Source organism: Equus quagga, chromosome 9, assembly GCF_021613505.1.
Source record: "Equus quagga isolate Etosha38 chromosome 9, UCLA_HA_Equagga_1.0, whole genome shotgun sequence".
NCBI lineage: Eukaryota > Metazoa > Chordata > Mammalia > Perissodactyla > Equidae > Equus > Equus quagga.
Genome location: NC_060275.1, coordinates 15,439,822 through 15,451,841, shown reverse-complemented (window position 1 = coordinate 15,451,841; position 12,020 = coordinate 15,439,822). Strand labels below are relative to the sequence as shown.

The following is a 12,020-nucleotide window of genomic DNA, read 5'->3' as shown; positions in this document are numbered from 1 at the left end:
AAATAAAGAACAGAAGCCAAAAAGCCTTCCATAATTTCACCCTTGAAACTGATCGCTCATCTTCCCATTGTATGCCTTGGAAACACTTCCAGAGTAGCGCCTAGTTCACTATTGGAATTATTGACTTTCAGTCTTACTAAACAATGATCCTTTGGACACAGACCCAGTCACTTGCATATCCACGACATCTGTCCACCTGTGACTGACCCATTGTTTCTTAGTAAATGTTAACTACATGAAGAAATGAATTATTAGAAAGTATGGACAACCTAGTCAAACTTTGATTTCACAAAAGCAGAAGCTGAAGGCCAGCGAGATGAAGTCTTTTGTTTAAATCATACTGCTACTTAATAAGCAGCAATAAAAATCTAGTTAGGTGAAATGAACAAAAAAAAATTATAACAATGAGTTATATATCAACATCAACACATTGACGCCTTCTATTGTATTATGAAACAGAAGATTTATGCTATTTATATTTTTATTCAATATTTTTTCTGATCCTACTAATTTCCTACTCTGTTAATCAGATAAATTAATTCTAAGGCATTATTTGTAAAAGTGCTTTAGATAAGTACTCACAACATCTTTTATATATATAGCAACAATTGAACAGAAAAATGAGTGTCCTGTACAAGTTTGCTTAGCCTATAAAATCATAGCTTTAAGATGATCAGAGACCATTTTCAAGCTGTCATGCAATTTAATCCCTGCAAAACACCTTTTTTTTTTTGGTGAGGAAGATTGTTGCTGAGCTAACATCTGTGCCAATCTTCCTCTATTTTGTAGGTATGACACAGCCACAGCATGGCTTGATGAGCGGTATGTAGGTCGGCACCTGGGATCGGAACCTGGATCCCCCAGGCCACTGAAGTGGAGCACACAAACTTAACCACTACACCACTGGTCAGCCCCCAAAACAACTTTTTAAGTGGCTCTGAAAACAACTGCCCCAGTTAAATTTCATAACTTCTTGATTATGGACTTGGAATATTCATTACTACTAAATATTAATGACATGAACATTGTACATTTATTTAATATTTCTCAGCATCCAGTTTGGTTCTATGTCCAAAAGGGCTTGTGTTTCTCAATTCTCCACATTTACAGCCACCATATAAGTTTATCATTTTTCACTTGGATCAGTTCAACAACCTACAAATGGGTTTCCCTATTAAACTACAGGAAACTACATGACACAAATTTTTCCATTCCTCTAAAGTAATTATCTTATATATTGGACTCTACAAATCGTACTAAATTTCATTTGGTCCCTACATTTCATTCTAATTGTTCTTTAGGGATTTTATTCACAGGTCTTAACCCCAAAACTCAGGTACTTCTAACGCATTCCACATACAATTTCCAGTTTCTTCCCTTACAAGGTAAATAAGGTCATATCTCTTCCCTCCTTAAAATCCTTCAGTGGCTTCTCATTGTTCCAAGAATAACAACCCGTGTCCTTCCAGCATCTCCAAGGCCTCTTCCACCTCATCACGCCACTCCCACAGCACCCCTTCCTCCCTAGGCTCAGTCCCACTGGCCTTCCTTAAATTCCTAGAAACACACCAAGCTCTTTCTCACCTCAGGGATTCAGCACTACACTGGCTGGATCCTCAATCTCCAGGTCCCAGTTTAAATGTCCCCTCTTTAGATGGTTCACTGATCTGCTATCAAAAAGAATCCTCACCCATGTTTCTTTATTAAAGTACCACATTTATTTTCTTCCTAGCATTTTAAAAACTTATTTTTTTTAATGTGAATTCTCAGACTAGAATATAAGCTAGAATGAAGGCAAGGACTGCCTTTCTGTTTGTTCATCCTCAGGGCCTTAAGTGGTATGGAGTAGTCAATTAATTGGTGGAATGAACTGAATGTATATATGTTTTATTTGATTGCTTCCCCCTAGTTCACTGAAAATTACATTAAGTTGAAGATAAATTTTACTTGTTTTGGGGAGGATGGTAGGAAAAGAGCCAAGAAAAAGGAAGAGTCCTTGAAAGCCTATAAAACCCCTCCCAAGTAAATTAGGAACCACCACCAACTAATTAATTTTTCCAATTAGGGAGCATAAGCTCTATTGTCTCAGATTTCAGGTATAGAAAAAGTAAAAAATGAACAATAGTTTCTGTTGATTTTTATTTTTAAATAACTTATTTCAATATAAGAAAGATAAGGTTAAATGAGAGTGTCTAAGAGAATTCTAGGGAGCAAACTCAAAGGAGAATATAGTTGATACTTTTTCTCTAACATCATGTTGTAGATAATTACATATTATCCTTATCTCTACCAGCATGCAATGAGATATTAATGAGTTTAGAATCTCACACCTCTTTTTCACAGAAGAATTCCAATTAACAAATGTAGAAGAATGAGGGAAATGTAAAATTATAAGTAGGTAAACACAACAGTAATAATTATAGCCAGCAAGATCCACTGATAAATGCTAAACTCAGTGGGTGAAAGTTTGAGGCAAAACAGGATATTTGCAGTCTCAAAGAAATCTCCCCCAAAATATATATTAATTACAACAGGAAAACTACTAACTTAGAATGGAGAAACCCCTCAGATACCACTTAAACCCAGTGGTCAAAGTTAACATAACCAGTAATAAGACATATTAACATGATGCAACCCTGACATGATGCACTGAGAAAGGCACAACATAGATTCTCGGCAAAAGAATATGTGGTATTTTTGTCAAAAATGCATAATGTCAATCTATTCTCGGGAACATATCAGACAGACCCAAATTAAGAAACAGTCTACAAAATAATGGACCAGTACTCTTCAAAAATGTCATGGTCATGAAAGACAAGGAAAGAATGAGGAACTGTCATAGAATGACGGCTGAAGAGACATGACTACATGCAACAAGGAAACTGGATTGGATCCTGGATCAGAAAACAGACAATAGAGGGAGAACTGGTGAATTTCAACTAAGATCTATAGCTTAGTTGACAGCACAGTATCATACAAATGTTAACATCTTGGTTTTAATAATTATACTGCGGTTATGCAAGATGTTTACATTAGGTGAAGTGGGTGAAGAGTGTACAGGAATTCTCCGTACTATTTTTGCAACTTTCCCATGGATCTAAAAATATTTCAGGGTCCAGCCCCAGGGCCTAGTGGTTAAGTTTCACAAACTCTGCTTCGGTGGCCCAGGTTTGGTTCCTGGGCACAGACCTACACTACTCGTCAGCAGCCGTGCTGTGACCCACATACAAAATAGAGGAACTGGCACAGATGTTAGCTCAGCAACAATCTTCCACAAGCAAAAAGAGGAAGATTGGCAACAGATGTTAGCTCAGGGCTTCCTCAGCAAATAAATAAATAAACACTATTTCAAAATAAAAATTAGGAAAAAAAATCAATTTGGAGCCTAAGTCTGTACTCAAAAGATAACACAACTAGAGTTATGGTTATAACCACCACAAATTTTATGGATAGCTCCGATTTCACATAACATTTGTTCCTGTCAATAAAGGTTATTTGCTAAACTCATATGCTTTTAAGTGGTTTAGTGTTCACATTGGTGTAAATCACACTAAAAGCTTATTGTTTAAAGACGGTGTTCCACAGTTCTCTCAGGCTCTGACCGCTCTTCTTCAGTCCTTTTTCTTTCTGCTCCTCAGACTGGATAATTTCAGTCATCCCTATCTCCATGTTCTTTCTTCCGCCTGTTCAAATTTGCTAATGAACTCCTCTAGTGAATTTTTCGTATCTATTATACTTTTCAGCTTCAGTATTTCCACTTGGTTCCTTTTTAAATTTCTGTCTCTTTATTGATGCTCTCGTTGCACATGCATCACTTTTCTGATCTCCTTAGTTCTTTGTCCATGGTTTCCCTTAGTATTTTGAGCATATGTAAGACTTGATAAATTCTGTGCAGTAAGTCCAATGTCTGGACTTCCTCAGGGATGGTTTCTGTTGACTTATTATTCTTTCCTATGAATGGGCCATACTCTCCTGATTCTTTGTATGCCTTGTAATTTTTTGTTGAAAACTTAAATTTTTAACGTGGTAACCCTGGAAATCAGATTCTCCCATCACCAGGGTTTACCTGTGGTTTTTGTTTTGGGTGAGGAAGATTGTCCCTGAGCTAACGTCTGTGCCAATCTTCCTCTATTTTGTATGTGGGATGCTGCCACAGCATGGCCTGTGTGTAGATCCACATCTGGGACCCAAATCTGACAAAGCAGTGCACACAAACTTAACTACTACGCCACCAGGCCGGCCCCTGATGCTGATTTTTGATGGTTTCAGTCATCTTTCTGTTTTGCTAAACCTGGCCACCTTCTGCTTGCACGGAGCCCAGAGATTAACCAGAGGTAGAAGCCTAGGGACCTCTCAGGTCTTTTCTGAGCATGCATTCCATGTATTGGAGGAGTTTGAGGGGGTGTGAAACAAAAGCCAGCCTCTGCATTAGTCACTCAGGAAATGAACAGACCATGGTATTTTAAGAACAAGATCCACAATAAACACCAGTAAGCCACATCAGGAATGCAGGCCATAGTCCCCACAGCTGCTGCCAAGCCACACTAGTGAACGAAGATGCAATCCAGTGGGTGAAAATGCCACAGTGCTCTTACCAAAATTCAGCTGCCCTTTTCTTCATTAAGCTGTCCTTTGGTTGCTGCAAATGTTCAATCAGATACTAGAGTTCCAAAGAAGCTGATTCTGTTATTGAGAACTTCTGCTTGTTTCAGTAGAGAGACTGACCCTTTTAGTGCTATACTCTGCCATTTTCTGTGATGTCATCTAGAGATTATGTTCTTAATTACTTATGATAGTTAATAAAAATAGAGAAATCTGCCATGTGAAGAGTGAATATTGCCAGTCAAAACTGTAAGAAAGTAGTTGAGACCTGCACACGAGAGAAGATGATCAGGTAAACTATTAAGCCATGTAATTAACACTAGTTGATTTGTTTCTTCTTATTTATTATTTTAGGCTGCATATCTTTTTCATCACGATTCATGACACTTTTAATTGAACACTATATGTGACTTTACAAAATGCCATATAAGAATTAATTTTCAAATTTCCTCATGGCTAGTAGATCAACAGAGGTTGTCATCTATTTAGATGATTCATGCCCAGCTACACACTTGAAAAGAATTCAAATTTTTTCCTTCATTTCTAAGGTCCTTTATCTGTTCCCAGATACCTCAGTACAGTTACTTGTCATGTCTCCTTAGGCATCTCTCAGCCGTGACAATTTCTCAGACTTTGCTTGTTTTGATGACCTTGTGAGTTTTGAGGAGTACTGGTCAGGTATACCGTAGGATGCTCTTCTATTGGAATTTTGCTGACATTTTTCTAATGATTAGAATGGGGTTATAGATTGTGGGGAGGAAAACTACATGTGTAAAGTGCCATTTTCATCACATCATATTAAGGATGTATACTATCAACTTGACTCATCGCTATTGAGATTAAACTTGACCACTTGGCTAAGGTAGTGTTTGTCAGGTTTCTCCAGTGTAAAGTCAATGGTTTCCCTCCCTCTCTCATACTGTACTCTTTGGTAGGAAGTCCATACGTGCAACCAATACTTAAGGAGTGAGGAGTTATGCTCCGCCTACTGAGAGCATGAAGTATCCACATAAATTACTTGAAATTCTTCTGCACAGAGAGTATATATTGTAAACTCAGTCAACTGTGTGGTTAAAAACCATCTGTCATTCTACAAGGTTTGATTAATATTATAATCATCAACATTGCCACTCTTGCTTTTCCCATCCTACTTATAAACTAATTTGTATCAGAATAGATGCAAAGCATTCTTTCTTTGAATTATCTCGAACACTTAAACATATATTCTATTATATAACTATACTACAATTTATTTGAACTTATCTTGCTGATAGACATTGTCCCCAATTGTCACTACTGCAAAGAATGCTGCAATTAAGCATATCTCTTATGGTAAAATTGGGAGGTTTTCAGAATGACAATCAGTGGAATGATGACCCATCACAAAATTATTTTTGGTGGATTGCAATTAGCCTTCTTTCCTTTTTTTAAAAAATGAAATAGAATAGAATAGGAGACGATAGAGAATACATCACAATAAAATACCTCAGAAGTAGTAAGGCAAATAATTCTTTTGAAAGAGTATTTTAATTTTTCCCTATGTGTGTACATGCATGTATGTGCATCCACGAATATAGCAAATTGTAGTAAAAAATGTATTTTGAACTATTTTATGTACAAATAAGTCTGAAAGCCATCTCTATTAAGTGGAATTGCTGGAATAAATGGTATTTTCAACTTTATAAGATAGTAGCAAAGTGTCCATAACAATTCAGATGCCCACCGGCAATGTATGAGAGTCCCTATTATCTCCAAATCCTCAGAATCGCCTGGTGTTGTCGTACTTACTTTATGCCAGTCTAAACAGGATGAAATGGCATCCTGTTGTCGAGTGTCTATTTGCCCGATTAGTAGCGAGGATGAACATCTTTTCACGTTTTTATTGGTCAATTGGGTTTCCTATCCTTTCAATTGTGCATTCATATCCTTTGATCAAATATGGTTAGGGTTGTTGGCCTTTTATCTTTAACGCATACGTTATAATTAAATATGTGTGTATCTACATATATCTAGATATACATATTAAATATACATTTGTTTTAGGTGTCTTTTGTTAAATAGAAGTTTTATAATGTTAATACAGCATAATTCATCAAATTTATCCTTTCTGGACTAAAGTTTTTGTGTCTTGTATAAGAGACTTCCCTTGTTCTTATGTCACATAAGAATAGTTTTAAATTAGAACTCAATTCTAACAGTTCTAAATTTTTGCTTTTCACCTATCATTATTTAGAATATATTTGTATATGGTGTGAATTAAAGATCTAATTTTATGTTTTTAACCAACTGACAGAAGTAATAGTACAGTTACCACTTTAGAATTTATTAAGATAAATTCCACATCAGATGCAAATACAGGTAAAAAACTTTAAATTCAAAACTCGGCTTTTGCTATTTGTAACAATAAAAATTGGAAACAATATCTAACAATAGGGAACAGACACATTGTTTATCCATAATGAAATACTATACAGCATTGAAAATGAATTATCACATCTATGACAATGATACATCTCACAAATATAAGAATTAATGAAAAAAACTGTAAAAGCATTGACTGCCCTTTTCTCCCCAACACAGCCAACTTCTTCAAAACACTGAATATGATCTCTTTTTTCTTGACCACTTAATTGTCCAACAACTTATACTGAGCATTTGTTTCCATTACATCAGAGAGAAAGCTTTCACTAAAGTAGCCAACACTGCAAACTCCAATGGCTATTTTTTAGTCTTCATCTTCCATGGCTTATCCATTCAATTTGTCTTTGTTAACCATGTCTTCTTTTTTAAACAATTCTCATTTCTTGGTTTCTGTGAACATTACTCCTTCAGTTTTCCTCCTACTTCTCTGACATGGAATGGTCTCTATCTGGTCGCTGAGTTTTGGAGTGACTCAAAACTTGGTCCTCAGCCCTCTTCTCTTCTCACTCTATACTTTTTGTCTAGGCATTTTTAATCATACCCTTGGCTTCAGTTATCATCTATATGCAAAAGTCTCAAGAAATTATAGCTTCAAATCCACATATGTAACTACAACCTCAGCACACCCACTTGGATATTCCAAATAAACACAACTGAATATGTTTAACATCAAACTCATGATATCCCTCCATGAGTCTTGTTTAGGTGGTAACCCTCCTAATTCCCTAGTGTTCACAATCTCATGAGACGGCACCACCTTCCACCCAGGTATGCAAATCAGAGAACTAGGAGTCATTCTCTATACCCTATTCTTCTGCTGAGTAGCCATGTATTACTTTTTTGTTTTGCTCTTTTCAAAATGCAAATCTGAACATCTCACCCCTTGTATAAAACCCTTCAGTGCCTTTCCCCCTTCCTAATCAAGACTTAAAATCCTTAAGATGACTAACAAGGTGTTAACACTGCCTCCCTTTCTAGCCTTGTCTCACAGACTCCCCCTTGCTTTATGGCATCTCACCACGCTGGCCTTCTTTTATTTCTTCAAATATCCCATGCTTCTTATTGCTACAAGACCTTTATAGGTACGACTCCTCTCTATACAATGCACTTCCAACCTGTCCTCCACCCTCTTTCACCCCACTGTCTCATAACATCCCCCTGCACTTTCAAGGATCACTTCCTCAGGAACTACACAGTCCAAATCAGAAACTAAAACCTTTACCTCAGTTTATAATTACACAGCAATGTCTTTGACTATTTGGATTACAGTCTCTCTATCACTTAACCATGATCCCATGACAGCAAGATAGGGGTTCTCCAGCACTCATCACAGTCCTGGCACTTAGTAAGGACTCAAATGTTTGGTGAATAAATTATTTAAGATGATCATTTCAAAGGAACATGCAATATGCACTATAGCCACTAGAGGCTACCTTGCTTCTCTTTTTATTCCTCCAGAACATACACAAGAACTGTGAAGATTCAGGATACTGATTCCAAAATATTATCTTTCACACACTACTTATTTTATTATTGCCAAGTACATGTATATAAGCAATATTATTACTTAAGATTTGTCTTTAAGGAGAATCACATTTTATTCAGATTTATTGCAAAAGAAAACTTTGTCATGGTTGAATCATTTGGAAATCTCCAAAATAAATGAATAAGTACTAAAAATATTTTTTTCTTTTCTTTTTTTTTTTGATGAGGAAGATTGGCCCTGAGCTAATATCTATTGCCAATCTTCCTTTTTGCTTGAGGAAGATTGACCCTGAGCTAACATCTGTGCCCATCTTCCTCTATTTTGTATGTGGGATGCTGCCACAGCATGGCTTGATGAGCAGTGTGTAGGTCTGCACCTGGGATCTGAACCTATGAATCCCAGGCCACCAAAGCAGAGCATGTGAACTTAGCCATTACACCACCAGGCCAGCCCCTAACTACTAAAAATTTTAAAAGACACATATGTATGTACCAATAAAATTTATTTAGCTTATACCTATGGAATGTTTACTACACCCTGAAAAACAATAAAAAATTAGATATTTCTAAAACTTCAAATCAACCAAAAACTTGCATTTAAAAGGTTACTTGTGGTTATTTTAAGGCTATTAAGGCCACAAATAATTTTTTATTTTGATTAAAATGATTGACGTACTTGGGGGGAAAGCAATCTTTTACATTTTCATCACTAAGATACAAACTTTAATGATTAACCTGATTATTTAATGAAACATTAGCTGTAAAGACCTAGATTAATGCAAATCTTGCTAAGTAGAAAGAACAATTCGCAACAATGTTAATAATAAATTACTATAAGTAGATATCAGCAACTATTAATATTCTAGTATGTGTTACTTCAACATTTTTAATTGATAAGTAAACCTCTATGCATTGTGGAAAAGTACTTACTGAGAAGCCCAGCCAGTTGAATTGTTATTGGCTTGGAAGGTCACATAAACAAGTCCATGATTATAGGCTGTGAAGTAGAATCAGGAAACTACACATTCATATAGGAAGCCAATGATGGAAGAACTTCTACATGGAACTTCTTACAACTCTCTGAGGAAACATATTTTAATTTTTTTTTAATTTTTTTTTTTGAGGAAGATTAGCCCTGAGCTAACTGCTGCCAATTCTCCTCTTTTTTGTTGAGGAAGACTGGCCCTGAGCTAACATCCATGCCCATCTTCCTCTACTTTATATGTGGGAAGCCTGCACAGCATAGCTTGCCAAGCGGTGCCATGTCCGTACCCGGGATCCAAACCAGCCAACCCCGGGCCACTGAAGCAGAATGTGCACACTTAACCACTGTGCCACTGGGCCAGCCCCTGAGGAAACATATTTTAAATCTATTTTCAACTTACGTTTTAGAAGTCAGACCCTAAATTAAAGATATTCCCTTTAGGCCCTACTAACTTAATTGTCTTTTCTGACTTTAGCTGCTAAACAGTTGATATTTGTTTTATTTTTAAAAATCTGTCAAAGATTCTCAATATATACTAATATTGCATTAATTAATAACTGACTATAATAACCATTTCTTGTGTACTAGGTACCAGCACTGTGACAAGCACATTCCTAATTCTGTATCCTTTCATTATCCCCTTGACAGATGAATGGGAGCGAGGCTGAGAGAAGTTAAGTAACTTTTTTAAGGTCTCACAGCAAATAATTGGTAGAACTGGGATATGAACTTTAGGCTCTTCTACCTGATAATCACAATCCTCTTCAGGGACCCTGAGTGCAGGATTTTTCTAAAACTCCCCATTACAGACATGAAAATATTGTATATAAGCAATCCATTTCTAACCATGCCCTTTCCATGCCATTCACTAATCCCTCCCAGTCCTCCATTCCAGAAATTGGTTCCATTTTCAATCTCTCTGGTAAATTAATTACAATAAGGATCAGCAATCCTTTTTGCTAAGAAATATGTAACAGGATACACCATTGGCTATTTTACACTATATTCCTAAGATCAGGGATTTTTTTTCATGTTTTTCTTCAAGATACAGCACAGAAAAATATTTAGAATTCCAACATTAGGAGTTAATGTTTTATAAAAAATATTTCAAATTCTTAGTATTAACAATGCCCAAAAAAATTTCTCACAGAAACAAAACAAAAAACCCAAGCCTCATTAAAATGAAAATTTTAGTTTACTGAGCCTGGGTAAACTGAAATGAAAGCCCACACTTAACTGTTGGCATCTCTTTACAGGTAAACCAATAACCTGACCTATGTTATATAAGAATGCTCTATTTTTACTTTCCACAGAGCTAAAAGAGATACTTTACGGCTTCAATGTAAATGTAACTTACCTGATAACATAATTACTACTACCTATTTATTTTGGTGCTTAAAGAAAGCTATACAGAAAGAAAGTAAATCTTTCTTGCAAAAGTGACAATTTATGTGTGAAGAAAATAGAAGCTCTTAGGAATAGCACGCTAGTACTGTTGACCAGATAGTAACATTCCCTTTACCAGCCCGGATGTAATGAAGGAATGACATAAATGATAAATGTTGAACTTCCAAACTTAGTATACTTACTATATGTGCTAACGTTTGAAAAAGGCAATCAAAACTGTCTAAAGCAACCAAGTTTTAAAATAAGGTTCCACGGTCAATACCTTAATTCCAGCCTAAATGGACAAGTCAGAAAGGCTGGAAGGCATAAGAATAGCTTTGGACATAAGAGAACCGATTTTGGTTCCTTTTATACTTATTGTTGGAATTGACTTGACCAGGTCATTGAACGTCTTTAGACTTAAGCTTACGTATCTCTCTACCGATGGAACTGCATTTGATACTTTGAAAGGTCCCTGTTGTGCAAATTGTATATTAAATACTAAGTGTTTACTGAGCCCCTAATGGTCTGTTATCCAAGTTGAGGCTATCAGGGTATTCACAGATCCAAACAAATCCAAACCTCAGAGTCCCATTTTGCATTTATTCTCTCCACCTCCCAGACCCCACGCCACCCCGCCCCGCCCGCCCCGCCCTTTTAGAGCATTAACTCGGCGCCCAGAAGGCGCTCTCCCAAAGCGCAGGAAGCCAATGCTGTCGCCAGGCCTCCAGGGCGAGCAGGCACAGGGCCGGGAAGGGAAAGAAGAGAATGGAAGCTAAATTCTGACTCCTACCCTGGGCACCTGCTACACGTGCGGAGAAATGTCACCAATTGGCAGCAAACAGCAAGAGAAAGTGAAGCGCGCTAGGGCACCGCGCGCCCGCGGGAATGAGGTCAGTTTCGGTGCCACCGCGCCTCTGTGCACTGGTCCCCGGGCTTTACCTGGGGCTTCTCAGGGTCACGCCTTATCTCGAGAATGAAGCCTTCTGGGCGCGAAGACAGGATCCCGCTCTCAGGGAGAGTTACCCCCTGACCCCTGAAAGGATAGCCAAGAGAATGTTGCTAAACCACCTTCATAACCGCTCCAAGGAAACCGCGGAACGCCGTGACGCCTACCTGCCCAGCGGCTGCTATCGCGATA

At 37.2% G+C, this 12,020-nt stretch overlaps 1 protein-coding gene across 12 annotated transcripts in view; it reads right to left on the bottom strand.

Annotated features, from left to right (window-relative positions):
- Positions 1-11,994, bottom strand: part of PIGN (phosphatidylinositol glycan anchor biosynthesis class N) — a 183,897-nt gene extending 171,903 nt beyond the window's left edge. For 9 of the 12 annotated variants that reach the window (XR_006890180.1, XR_006890181.1, XM_046672270.1 and 6 more), the window contains exons 1-2: positions 11,822-11,994; positions 9,439-9,588 (exon numbers count right to left, since the gene is read on the bottom strand). The gene's annotated coding sequence lies outside the window, so the exon portion shown is untranslated. The remainder of the gene's footprint in view (positions 1-9,438; positions 9,589-11,821) is intronic. The other 3 variants (XM_046672268.1, XM_046672276.1, XM_046672267.1) reach the window with 2 other exon arrangements.
- Positions 11,995-12,020: the final 26 nt, after the last annotated feature.